Source organism: Moschus berezovskii, chromosome 16 (assembly GCF_049115385.1).
Source record: "Moschus berezovskii isolate FMDL1 chromosome 16, NW_MosBer_1.0, whole genome shotgun sequence".
Taxonomy (NCBI): Eukaryota; Metazoa; Chordata; class Mammalia; order Artiodactyla; family Moschidae; genus Moschus; species Moschus berezovskii.
The window spans coordinates 27271284-27284438 of record NC_142475.1 but is presented as its reverse complement, the minus strand read 5'-3'; positions in this window follow the sequence as shown (position 1 = coordinate 27284438).

Here is a 13155-nt window from a genome sequence, read left to right as displayed (position 1 = left end):
TTTAAAATTTCACAGGTATATTGGACATGAAGAAGTGCTAAATCCAATTTTGATGGTTCCTAGCTGGGGCTATTAGTCCAAAGTCCATAATCACTCATGAAAATTTTCACATTAGTAACGTCATTAGGAGAAGGCAAAGGCAACCCACTCCAGTACTCTTGCCTGGAAAATCCCATGGACCGAAGTGCCTGGTAGGCTGCAGTCCATAGGGTCTCTAAGAATCAGACATGACTGAGAGACTTCACTTTCACTTTTCACTTTCATGTATTGGAAAAGGAAATGACAACCCACTCCAGTGTTCTTGCCTGGAGAATCCCAGGGACGGGGGAGCCTGGTGGGCTGACATCTATGGGGTCACACAGAGTCGGACACGACTGAAGCAACTTAGCAGCAGCAGCAGCAAGGTCATTGTGTCATTCCTTTCCTTATCATGGATTGTTGTAGGAAACATTTTCCTTTTATAAAAAAATATTCAGCATTCAGTTCAGTGCAGTTCAATCGCTCAGTTGTGTCTGACTCTTTGTGACGCCATGAATCACAGCATGCCAGACCTCCCTATCCATCACCAACTCCTGGAGTTCACTCAAACTCATGCCCATCGAGTCGGTGATGCCATCCAGCCATCTCATTCTCTGTCGTCCCCGTCTCCTCCCACCCCCAACCCTTCCCAGCATCAGAGTCTTTTCCAGTGAGTCAACTCGTCGCATGAGGTGGCCAAAGTACTGGAGTTTCAGCTTTAGCATCAGTCCTTCCAATGAACACCCAGGATTGATCTCCTTTAGAATGGACTGGTTGGATCTCCTTGCAGTCCAAGGGACTCTCAAGAGTCTTCTCCAGCACCACAGTTCAAAAGCATCAATTCTTCTACAATCAGCTTTCTTCACAGTCCAACTCTCACATCCATACATGACCACTGGAAAAACCACAGCCTTGACTAGACGGACCTTTGTTGGCAAAGTAATTCAGCATTATTCACCTAAAACAATTTCTGGTCAGTATCTTGACTCGTGAATTGAGTTACAATAAAAGAAATTGTCAACATGTCAAACACCAGAAAAAGTTGAAAATCTGTGGGGACCAATTGACATGTGGTTGTGTATGTCTTAATGTTTTACAATAGTCTCCCCACTTTATGGAATCAGTCCCTTATTTAAAGTGACAGTTTGTAAATAACAGGAATTTTCAAGAACAGCCTGACCCAAAGTAATTTTTGTCCCATTTTCTTTTGAAATAAATGGCTACTGCATGGGATCACAGTTTCATTTTCATATAATTTTTGTTATAGCCATAAATGCAAAAATTAAAGAAACTACTGATACTCTATTTTAAATTCTTATTTCTGCCTACCACTGTTAAGCAGTGGTTCAAAATGGAAACCTAGCTATCTTAATCCTTGCCTTTGGGAGAAATGATTTCAGCATCAAGCAATCTTTATTCTGGAAAGCATTTCTTACATTTACTTCTACTATTTCTAAGGTCCCACAGTGTACAATATCTGAATATTGTGGAGCCCACATTTAAATTCCCAAAGGGGTTTTCATTAGTGTCTGAACCATGCTGAATGTATTTATTTTTTTCTTCTACTCTTAATGGAGAAAACTCATACCAAGAACATATCCAGTTTATAAACTGCATTGATTTCTTAGTTATTTTCCCCTGTACTTTTTTATGCGCAATGGTTTTCCACTTATCTTATATCCTGCTGCTTAGTCATTTCAGTTGTGTCTGACTCTGTGCAACCCCATTGACTGTAGCCCTCCAGGCTCCTCTGTCCATGGGATTCTCTAGGCAAGAATACTGGAGTGGGTTGACATTTCTTTCTTCTCTTATATTCAGGGAATTTCATTTTTTAGTTCCTTATACTCCAGGAAAGGCATCTAAATATTTTGGGAAGAAATTATCTGGTGCATGTGTATGTGGGTGTTCATTTGTCAGTATGAGAATGAATAATCAAAACAAGCAATTTAAATTCATGTGTTCCGCTTCCTTGAAAACCCAAATGCCCTATAACTGATTACCTGTAAGTGTTTCTGAAGCAAAGGTGAAAATACAGAAAAACGAAGGTTAAAAGATTCTCTTTCAGAATATACTTTCAGTTACATATACTTCATCAAATTAAATGAACTCCCAGTCTCTGTACCTGACCCAAAGTTTCCTGTCTATGATTTCGGTCACTTCTCCCCAGCTGCTTTAAATGCCATTCACTTTCTCTTTATACTCAATTCTGCTATATATCTGTTGTCTTATACTGTGGTATCAGCTTGAAGATATGAGTTTAGCCATGGGCATTAGCTACAGAAGGGTAAGATGATCACAGACTCATTGAAACATAAACAAGAAAGGAGGCATGGCTACGAGATCAGTGAATGGAAGGAGTACAAGGCAGATGCATACATGTTTCAAAATCATGTTGGACTGTGGAAAAACTGGAAATGCGGTTCAAAAAAAATGAATGCCTTAAAGTTCACATAGAAACTGGACATGAAACCTGAATTTAAAAGAAGCCCTGGATAATGCAGAGGAGAAAAAAAAAGGATTAGGGGTTAATCTGAAAGAAAAGGTTTAATGTAAACACCTAGATGACAATTCAGTTGGCAACAATGTGTTAGTTGCTCAGTTGTGTCTGACTCTTTGAGACCCCATGGACTGCAGCACCTTTGTCCACGGATTCTCCAGGCAAGAATAGTGAAGTGTGTAGCCATTCCTTTCTCCAGGGATCTTCCTGACCCAAGGATCAAACCCAGGTCTTCCCCATAGCAGGCAGGATCTTTACCTGACAACAGGGAAGCCCCAAACCAAAACTATTACAGTTTGAACCTCTCCCAGTGGCAATGAAGAAGGTAAGAAAAATTAATTTTAGACATGAATAAAAGATCCGTAGAGTCAAAGCTATGGTTTTTCCAGCAGTACAGATGTGAGTGACTGTAAAGAAGGCTGAACACCAAAGGACTGAAGCTTTGGAACTATGGTGTTGGAGAAGACTCTTGAGAGTCCCTTGGACTGTAAGGAGATCAAAACAGTCAATCTTAAAGGAAATCAGTCCTGAATATTCATTGGACAGACTGATGCTGAAGCTCCATTACTTTGACCACCTGCTGCGAAGAACTGACTCACAGGAAAAGACCCTGATGCTGGGAAAGATTGAGGGAAAGAGGAAAAGGGGATGACAGGATAAAATATTTGGATAGCATCACCGACTTGATGAATATAAGTTTGAGCAAACTCAGGAGATAGCTAAGGACAGAGAAGCCTGGCATGTTGCAGTCCACAAGGTAAAAAAGAATTGGACACATCTTAAAACAGTAAAAACAACAGAGGGTTAACACTGCCAGTGAAGTGAAAGTCACTCAGTTATGTCTGACTCTTTGCAGACTCCATGGACTATACAGTCCATGGAATTCTCCAGGCCAGAATACTGGAGTGGTTAGCCATTCCCATCTCCAGGGGATCTTCTCAAGTCAGGGATCAAACCCAAGTCTCCCACATTTCAGGAGGATTCTTTACCAGCTGAGCTACCAAGGAAGCCCAAGCACCATTGAATTTTGATGTTATATAAGGTTTTTCCCATGGTCATGTATGGATGTGAGAGTTGGACTGTGAAGAAAGCTGATCGCCGAAGAATTGATGCTTTTGAACTGTGGTGCTGGAGAAGACTCTTGAGAGTCCCTTGGATTGCAAGGAGATCCAACCAGTCCATTCTAAAGGAGATCAATCCTGGGTGTTCATTGGAAGGACTGATGCTAAAGCTGAAACTCCAATACTTTGGCCACCTGATGCAAAGAGCTGACTCATTTGAAAAGACCCTGATGTTGGGAAAGATTGAGGGCTGGAGGAGAAGGGGACAACAGAGGATGAGATGGTTGGATGGCATCACAGACTCAATGGACATGAATTTGGGTAAACTCTGGGAGTTGGTGATGGACAGGGAGGTCTCAAAGAGTCAGACACAACTGAGTGACTGAACTAAACTGAAGCATCTCATGATATTTCAGATCCCTTAGCTTCGGTTTCTTTACAATTATATTTGCCAAAGTGCTTTATAATGGCAATAATGCAATCCAGCATTGTAGAACAGTATGCAGCAGCATGCTATATATAGAATCCAAAGCTTAACTATTTTGAGTGTAGAAGAAATCATACTTCATAAAGAAATTGATTTCACCCAGATAACATTAAGAAACTGAAAATCTCATTAACTTTGCAAGTTGTTTAACCTAGATGAAATTAACTTCTAGATAGAGTTTAAGATAAAGTTATTAGGGTTAGATAGGGTTAATCATTTTTATGTAAGGGTTAATAGCCCCTGGCTTTAAGGGCTTTGAAAGGGCTCATCTTTTATATAAGATGAGATGAATAATATTTCTGACTCAAAGAAAGGCCCAAAGAAGGAAATGTCACTTTCCTAACACGTTGCCTGCCCTTCATATGTGTAAAAAGGCCCATATGGCCTACAATCTGCCAAATAACCTTATATCCTTTTATTCAAATCATTTCAAAGTAAGTTCTTAATATATTGAATCATTGCATTTGACTTCTGTACATTGTAGCCAATGGGTATGGAGTTTCTGACTATCCCTTTCTTGGGATTTTCTTCTTACCCTAGGTTATTATAAATGGCATGCTAAATTGTTTTACATGCTAGATCCATAATTCACAGAAGGAAAAGACATTTAGTTCCTAGTCAGAGAAATTTGATATGCTCTTTCAGGTTTGATGACAACCATAATTAATGCTTTCATACAGTTAAGCATTTTGATTTAAAATGGACAAAATACATTCAACTGGAATGGGAGAGGGTATATTTTCCCTTTACATCACTTCATAAAGATAGGTTAGCCTAGGAAAAACCAACCCTGGAACTTTTCTTGACAAGATTGTCCCTGAAGCCCTTGTTGAAAAATCTAGCGGGACCTTTTAGTTGCTTTTAGGTAGTGTTTTAGTTTGTGTTTGTTTACCTTTTCTGCAGCATTTGATGATGTATCCTTTTCAAAGTTTAGTTAAAGGCAGTGGTTCTCAGTTTGCAGTCTGAGCACCCCTGTGTTCCCAAGCCCTACTCTGGACATTTACAAAATCAAAACTATTTTCACAATAGCACAAAGACATTTTTGGTGCTTTTCACTGTGTTCACATTTGCACTGATTGTGTAAAATCAATGTCGATAAAACCACTGGCACCTTATCACCAAGCAAGGCAGAGGCCCCAGAGTGTACCACAATTCTTCAGAACAACATACTCACAGTTAATACAAAATAAAGTTATTTCACTAGCGAACTATGAAGAAAGCTGATTGCCGAAGAATTGATGCTTTTGAACTGTGGTGTTGGAGAAGACTCTTGAGAGTCCCTTGGACTGCAAGGAGATCCAACCAGTCCATTCTAAAGGAGATCAGTCCTGGGTGTTCATTGGAAGGACTGATGCTAAAGCTGAAGCTCAAATACTTTGGCCATCTCATGAGAAGTGTTGACTCACTGGAAAAGACTCTGATGCTGGGAGGGATTGGCGGCAGGAGGAGAAGGGGACGACAGAGAATGAGAGGGCTGGATGGCATCACCGACTCAATGGAGGTGAGTTTGAGTGAACTCCAGGAGTTGGTGATGGACAGGGAGGACTGGCGTGCTGTGATTCATGGGGTCGCAAAGAGTCGGACATGACTGAGCGACTGAACTGAACTTAACTGAATAGCCTTCATGAAATGGTAACAAATATTAATTTTATTAAATCCAGACCCTTGAGTACATGTGATTTTAATATTCTGTGTAACAAAGTAGAAAGTGCATATTAAGCGATTCAGCTGGATACCAAAGGAAAGCTCTTGTGCAATTGCGTTGGAAGCTTCTGGAATAGCTGCCTTATTCATGGACCACAACTCTTGCTTGAAAAAACAATTAACATGGTGAGTCAGATCTGAGTATCTGTCAGACATTTTGTTGAAAACAAATGTAATGAACCTGTTTCTTCAATGAGAATAACTGACAGCATGCTTGCCAATAATAAAATTTGAGCTTTCTAGAGAAAATTAGATTATTGGAAAACGTGTATCTGCCACCATGCACTCGACAGCTTCCCAATACTTTTTTTGATGAGAACAGCACTGCTATTGATAAACATAACTTTTGAATATTATATATCAAAATATGTCAACATTTGATAGATCTACATGACTAGTGAGCTAGTATTTTCCAAATGACCAATAAGAGATGACACAAAATCATGCAAAGTCAAAGACTCATTTAAAGTTCAAAGACTCTGATGCTGGGAGGGATTGGGGGCAGGAGGAGAAGGGGATGACAGACAATGAGATGGCTGGATGGCATCACCGACTCGATGGACATGAGTTTGAGTGAACTCCCGGAGTTGGTGATGGACAGGGAGGCCTGGCGTGCTGTGATTCATGGGGTCGCAAAGAGTCGGACACGACTGAGCAAATGAACTGAACTGAAAGTTTAAGATGGACAAAGGAATTTTACTGTAACACAATACAAAAATTCACTGATGTGGTTTTAGATGCCGCATTGTAATTAACCTTTAAGAAATCACTAGTCAGGTTCTTATATCAAAAAAAATATTTACAATTATCATAAAAAGCTATAAAAGTACTCCACTCCTCTCCAACTGAATATCTAGGTGTGGTTAGGTTTTCTTCATATTTGTGGTTATTCAGTTGCTAAGTCCTGTCTGATTCTTTGTGACCTCATGGACTGTAGAATGGCAGGCTCTTCTGTCCTTCACTGTGTCCCAGAGTTTGCTTAAATTCATGTCCATCGAGTCAGTGATGCTATCTAACCATCTTAACCTCTGCTTCTCCTTTTCCTTTTGCCTTCAGTCTTTCCCAGCATCAGGGTCTTCTCCAATGCACTGGCTTTTAGCATCAGGTGGCGAAAGTATTGAAGCTTCAAGATTCAGCAACAATGCTTCCAATGAATACTCAGGGTTGATTTTCTTTAGGATTGACTGGTTTGATCTCCTTGCTGTCAAAAGGACTCTCATGAGTCTTTTCCAGAACCACAACTTGAATGCATCAATTCTATTCTTTCTACACCTGAGCTCAAACAACATATTGCAACAGAATAAATGAAAAAGCAGATGTGAGAATTCAGCTGCCTTCATTAATCTATACAATAAAAAGATTTACTATAATTCTATGAAAAGTAACAAATGTCTTACTATAAAAACAGGCTACTTGACTTTTTTATCTAAAGAGGGTTATTAGAAAAATAGCATAACATGGAAAAAAAGGCAGAGATAGGAAAGGCTGATTCTAGTCCAATAATCGTTATGATGGACTTTCATTTGAATGACTCAAGTTTTCTCGTGGTCTAGTTGATCTCTAGATAGAGTGACCACACAGGCTCTTTTGTCTGAGAGAGTCTTGGTTCATACCTGTTATCCCAATGTAATTATTAATAGCACACTTTTCACTTTCAAAAGTGTCCTGGTTTAAATGATAAAGTATACGGTTACTTTAACTTTAAAGATCCTTTCAACTTGAGTATTCTTTGATGTTATCTAGAGATGAAATGTGGAATCAATTGTCTGAGAGCAAGTCATTGAAATTCTAGTTCTTTATTTTGAGCTGTGGTGAGAGATGAAGGTGTTGGGTTTGATATGGCCCAGAGCATGAAGACCTGATATTCAAAGACTTTTAATTTTATCTTGAAGTCTATAGGGATACGTTTAATCAGGAAAGAAACTGAGACATCACTTTGGCTGCATTTTAGAGAATTCATTTGAAAAGACTATTGATAGAGACAGAAACCTTGTCAAGAGATTATTACAATAATTCAATAAGAAATGACAGAGGGCTTATTCAAGACTATAATGATAGAGGAAAAAGAAATACTAATTAAAGAGATGTTCAGGTGGTAATATCTATGGGATATGGTGACTGAATGTGATGATTATAGGATAGGTTAAAGCTTAGGGTGACCTCCCTGTGATCCCAGACATTTGTTAAATGATTGGATGGATAAATAGTGATACCATTTAGGAAAGGGAAACCATCAGAGTTCTAAACTAGAGATTCGATGAGCTCATTGCTTGACTTGTGGAGTTTGATACATTTGTAAGACATAAATGGTATGTTTCCGAGGTCCATTCCTTCATGCTGGGCCATACAGCTTCATAGCTAACAGACTTAAGCAGTGTGCCCTTTTTTCTGAAAAACCCAGCCCCTAGTCACCAGTCCTGAATAGAAACATGGAAAGAGAGCTTTGGAGGAATAGAAAGGAGTAGCTTGATTACTTTGCCTGGCAAAGGGGCCACAGCAGGATAACACTGTCAAGACTGTGCCCAAATTATAGTCTTAAAGTTTCAGGGCGGGAAAATAGGGCTGTAGATAAGGAATGGGGCCGATGTAGTCTTGCATTCTTCTTTTGTCTTAGAGACATTAAGATCATTAGGCCTGGTGTCAGGTGGTTCTGAAACTGGTTCTGATGGTCCTCAAGGGTATCATCCTGTGACCTTCTTTCTGAGTGAAAAATGCTCACAAAGGACAGGAGTGTTGTCTTGGAGAAATAAACATCAGGTGCTTAGTACAACTTTAGCTGGAGGGGAATCATTTTCAGAGTGCAATTAAGCAAGAAAGAGAGGGCAAAAAGCATCTGCAGGAGACCGGTTGAATGGGTGGAAAGAAAGAGTTGAATAAGGGTTAACGTGATGGGGGTGTCTCACCCAGTTTCTGCTATAGCACTCTGTCTGTAGATTTTCACTGCCAGACTTTAGGACTTCAAATCTATTGCTACAGATGGGCTTTGCCTTCTAAAACATCTACAATGGCAATCCTTCCATCTAAATAACAAACTGATGTTAGCGGAGAAAGCCTAGAAACTTTCACTTTCTTTTCAGAAACAGCAAATGCATTCTCAGGGGACTTGCCTTTACCAGTAGGCACCTGCAACTTTAAGGATAGAAAGTGGAGGCCCAGTCAGAGAGAGAAGATGGAGTAGGACTTTGGAAAGCCAACACTGCTCTGTCATCTCCATCATTCTGTACTTCTGGGCAGTTCATTTATTCATTTAAATGTATATGTTGAGTTTCTTCTACGTGCCACGTACTGTTGGGGCACTGGAGCTAGAGAAATTATACCATAAAAACCTCAGGAGTTCTTACGCCCTAAGAAAGTAAATAATATCTGCATAACAAGACCACTTCTATTTAAGGAATCCTTTTGGGTATATTACCCATCTTAAAATATTAAAACTAAAAGAGATTACAAAAATCATCCGGTCCAACCCCTCTACTATATTAATGAATAAACTGAGATTCAGGGGGGAATAGTTGAATTAACTTCCTTCCAAAACCCAAACTAGATTTCATGGGTTCCAATTCCCAGTCTGGGGCATTTTCCACGAGGTCACACCATTCCTCTCAGATAGGAATTTCTCAGGAATTTAAAAAGTAATCTATCTGTCTTTCATACATTTGGGGGCTTTCTCTCATTACAGGGACTATGACTTGACACTCAAATGTCACTCTGAAGTGAGAGAATAAGACTGGAAATAATTTTGCTAAGGATCCAGGCACCGAGGAATGGCACCCCGCCAGTAACCATAGTCCTGTAGAATTGTCATCTGTTACCTTTCATTATTTGTTGACTCGACAGAGGAGTTGGCAACACATTGCACATAAGCTCTAATTTCATACAGCTAATGGTTTGCAACTAAGCTACACAGACTGTATGTGATACAAAGGCAAAAAAGAAAAAAATGCGAGATGAAATGAGTAAAACAGAAATGCTCCAAAATCAGAGAGGTGCTCATAGAACACTGCTTTTTAAAAAGCTAAATGGAGCCACCTAGTGACAGAACTCTGTTAATGGAATTGTATTTGTAATAAATAGGAAAAAAATTTGCAGACAGAAAGGTATTATAAATGTCTAGGTCAGGAACACAGCATAGTTTTGAGTGTATAGAAAACCTCAACTGTGAAGGTGATATGATTAATCTTTCAAGGTTTTCCTTTTAAAATTATTTTTATTTTGCATTTATTGTCATCAGAAAGCTTAAATGTGCCTTCTGAAAAAAGCTCAAAATTTTTCCAATTTAATAGCTCTTCAACAAAGTGTACAAGTTCAAGATAATTGGATTCTACTTTTAAATTCTTATATTTCGCCCAGCTGAATTAAGCTCAAAAGTCAATTTCTTTAAATTGGAAAATAACTGTTAATGTTTTCAAACAGAATAGAACAGGCTTTTTTTTCCCTTTGAACTTGAGTCTTTTATCAACGAGACACATTTTTAACAACAAAGCTATAATTCTAAGGAAGTTATAGTTGTAGAAAATTGGCACTCCAATTAAAACCCTTTGTATCCCCAAATAGAATAAAAATAACAATTGTATGTACTTACTTTAAGGGATTTATACAGACATACATCCAATTAGAACATTTCAGAAGTGCTGTGATTGTTAGGACAAGTCCTGAGTCAGAATCACATCAGCTTTTGTTGTATGCTTAAATTGCCTTCTCTCATCTGAGAATTGGTTTATTATTAATTAATCCTTAAATCTTCCAGAATGTTGAATGTTTGATAATAATAACAGATAAATACCGAAGACTGACACTTTATATGAATAACAACTTACACTATGTATAACTAGAGTCTCAATCTATAATTTAAAATTTTATTGAAACATTTCTTAAAATTGTTAATGAAATTACAAAGGGGGTAAATGAAGATTCAAGAGAGTTCATTTTAGTTCTGTATATTCTTTCACTGACCAAAGATAAATTTGAAAATCACTTTTGTTTCATTTTTTCCTTGTTGAAAAACTTAATTTAAAATATTGAATGGCTATAGCCCTTACTGATTAAGCCTCTGCTCAGTGAGAGAAAGGGCAGTGAGAGAGGGTGGATGTAGAATTTCTTGAGCCTTATCTATGACATGATAATATATATAAGGTACATGATGACTTCTGAATACTGAAAATTGATTGTATACACATTTGAATGAGACATTACCATACTCTAAACATCACATCCTTGTTTATAAGCATTGCTATTACATTCACCTAGAAGTAAATCAAATAACAATTACAGCAAAGATTAATAAAGCTGAAATCCTAGACATAGCATTTTAAAGTATTAATAATAAGACATATAATCAGATAACCCAAACAATTTTTAATAGTGTGGATGATTCTAGCAGAAAAGAGTCTAAAGTTTATACAGCTCTGACCCATAATTTCAGACAATATGACAACGGGAAATGTGATATGATTATGAGGAAATCAAGGTAACGGAAAGATATCAGCCTGACATGGGATACAGAGGTTTGATTAAATATTTGTGGGATATTGAAAACAAATTTAAGTGCTGCAAATAGCAGCAGGGTCCACAGGTAGTCACTGTAGCTATAAATCCAAAAATGCCCACCTGTGCCATTGACGTTATCACTGAATACAAAACATAGTAAGATAAGGATAGCTAACATTATCAAATGTCTGCTGTGTGTTGGCATTAGGCTAGGAGTTTTACATATACCATTTCAGTTAACATTTACAAAACCCTCAAACTGTTATTAATTGCTCTGTCTTTCAGGGGAAAAAACGAGGACTCTAAAAGGGATTCTGAATCCTTCATTTGCCTCCAAAGCCATTTTCTTTCCTCCATATCTAGTGAACTACATCAGAAATACACATAGGCATAATACATCAGTGTTATAAAGCCAAGATTTCTGCTTACCTTACAATAAAATAATCACTTACTTCAAGATCAAATTAAAATGCTTCACAGGTGATAAACTAAAGATGCTCATTCCTTTTATTTTTTTTAAAAATGAGAGCCTTCTCTAACCATATTTTCTAAATGTATGCAATTAATATATAGAAAGGTATGGAACTGGGGTGGATTAATCTCAAAGCCAGATTCATTAATAAATAAGTGCTAGTGAGGTGTTAATAATATACCACATGATTAATACAATTAACACTGTTGAACATTGTATATGAAAGTTAAGGGTAAATCCTAAGAGTTATCACAAGGAAAAATTTTTTATATTTCAATTTTGTATCTATGTGAGATGATGGTGTCCATTAAACATACTGTGGTAAACATTTCATGATGTTTGTAAGTCAAATCATTATGCTGTACCCCCTTAAACTTATACAGTGCTATATGTCAACTATATCTCAATAAAACTGGAAAGAAAAGTGTGAAAATGGGATGAATTAATCTCAAAGCCAAATGCATTGACAGTCAAACATTAGAGACCATAACATTCATCTTAAAGGCTTGTGAAAGGCCTAGAAATCTACATTTTGACTCACTTTCTTCTTTCAACCACCCCAAGAGATTCTGATGCACAAGGTTCATAAAAAAAAAATGTGGGTGATACCATGGTATATTTTTTTTTTTAATTTTTGCTTGAGTTCTTGGAATTGCATATCCCATCCTCAAGCTAATTTTTTTCTTTTATTCTTTATCTTATTTATCTCTTTTTCCTTGGTAGGTCTTATCAGAATTTTTACCTGATCATGAATACAAGAAGGAAGGTCATCTTTGTGGGGTTTATTCCTAAAAGATCGCTAAAATATTACATGTATTTCATTTAGAAAGACTACCTTATATTGATCAGAATTTCTAGAGTTAACTATCTATGCTAGCAAAACATCCATATCATCGACTGTGATTGCTATAAGGATCTTTTCTTTATTGTAATATATTTAAAGTTTTTAGATACATGAAAAATCACATGTGCTGCATAAACCCAGTCATTGAGCAAATAAGAAGGAGGGTCCCAGATACAATTCATTCTAACCCAAGACTGAACAGCAAGTGACAGCAGAACCAGATCTCCCAATGCCCAACCTCATGTTGTTGCCAGGACACTGTTTTGTCATTCATCATGTGAGCCTGTACTGTGTGCTTAGTCGCTCAGTCATGTCCGACTCTTTGCGACCCCATGGACTGTGGTCCTCCAGGCTCCTCTGTCCATGGGATTCTCCACGCAAGAATACTGGAGTGGGTTGCCATTTCCTTCTCCTACCATGTGAGCATTTACCCACAAATCTAAACCCTACCTAAGTTCCTCCCAGGGCTCTTCCCTCTGTCATTCAGAACATGATTTAAAAAAAAAAAATTGAAACATTGGATTCTTTGACTTTCACCTCCAGTCCCATGTTCTCAAAGCAGAAATGGATTAATGCAAGTGACTAGCT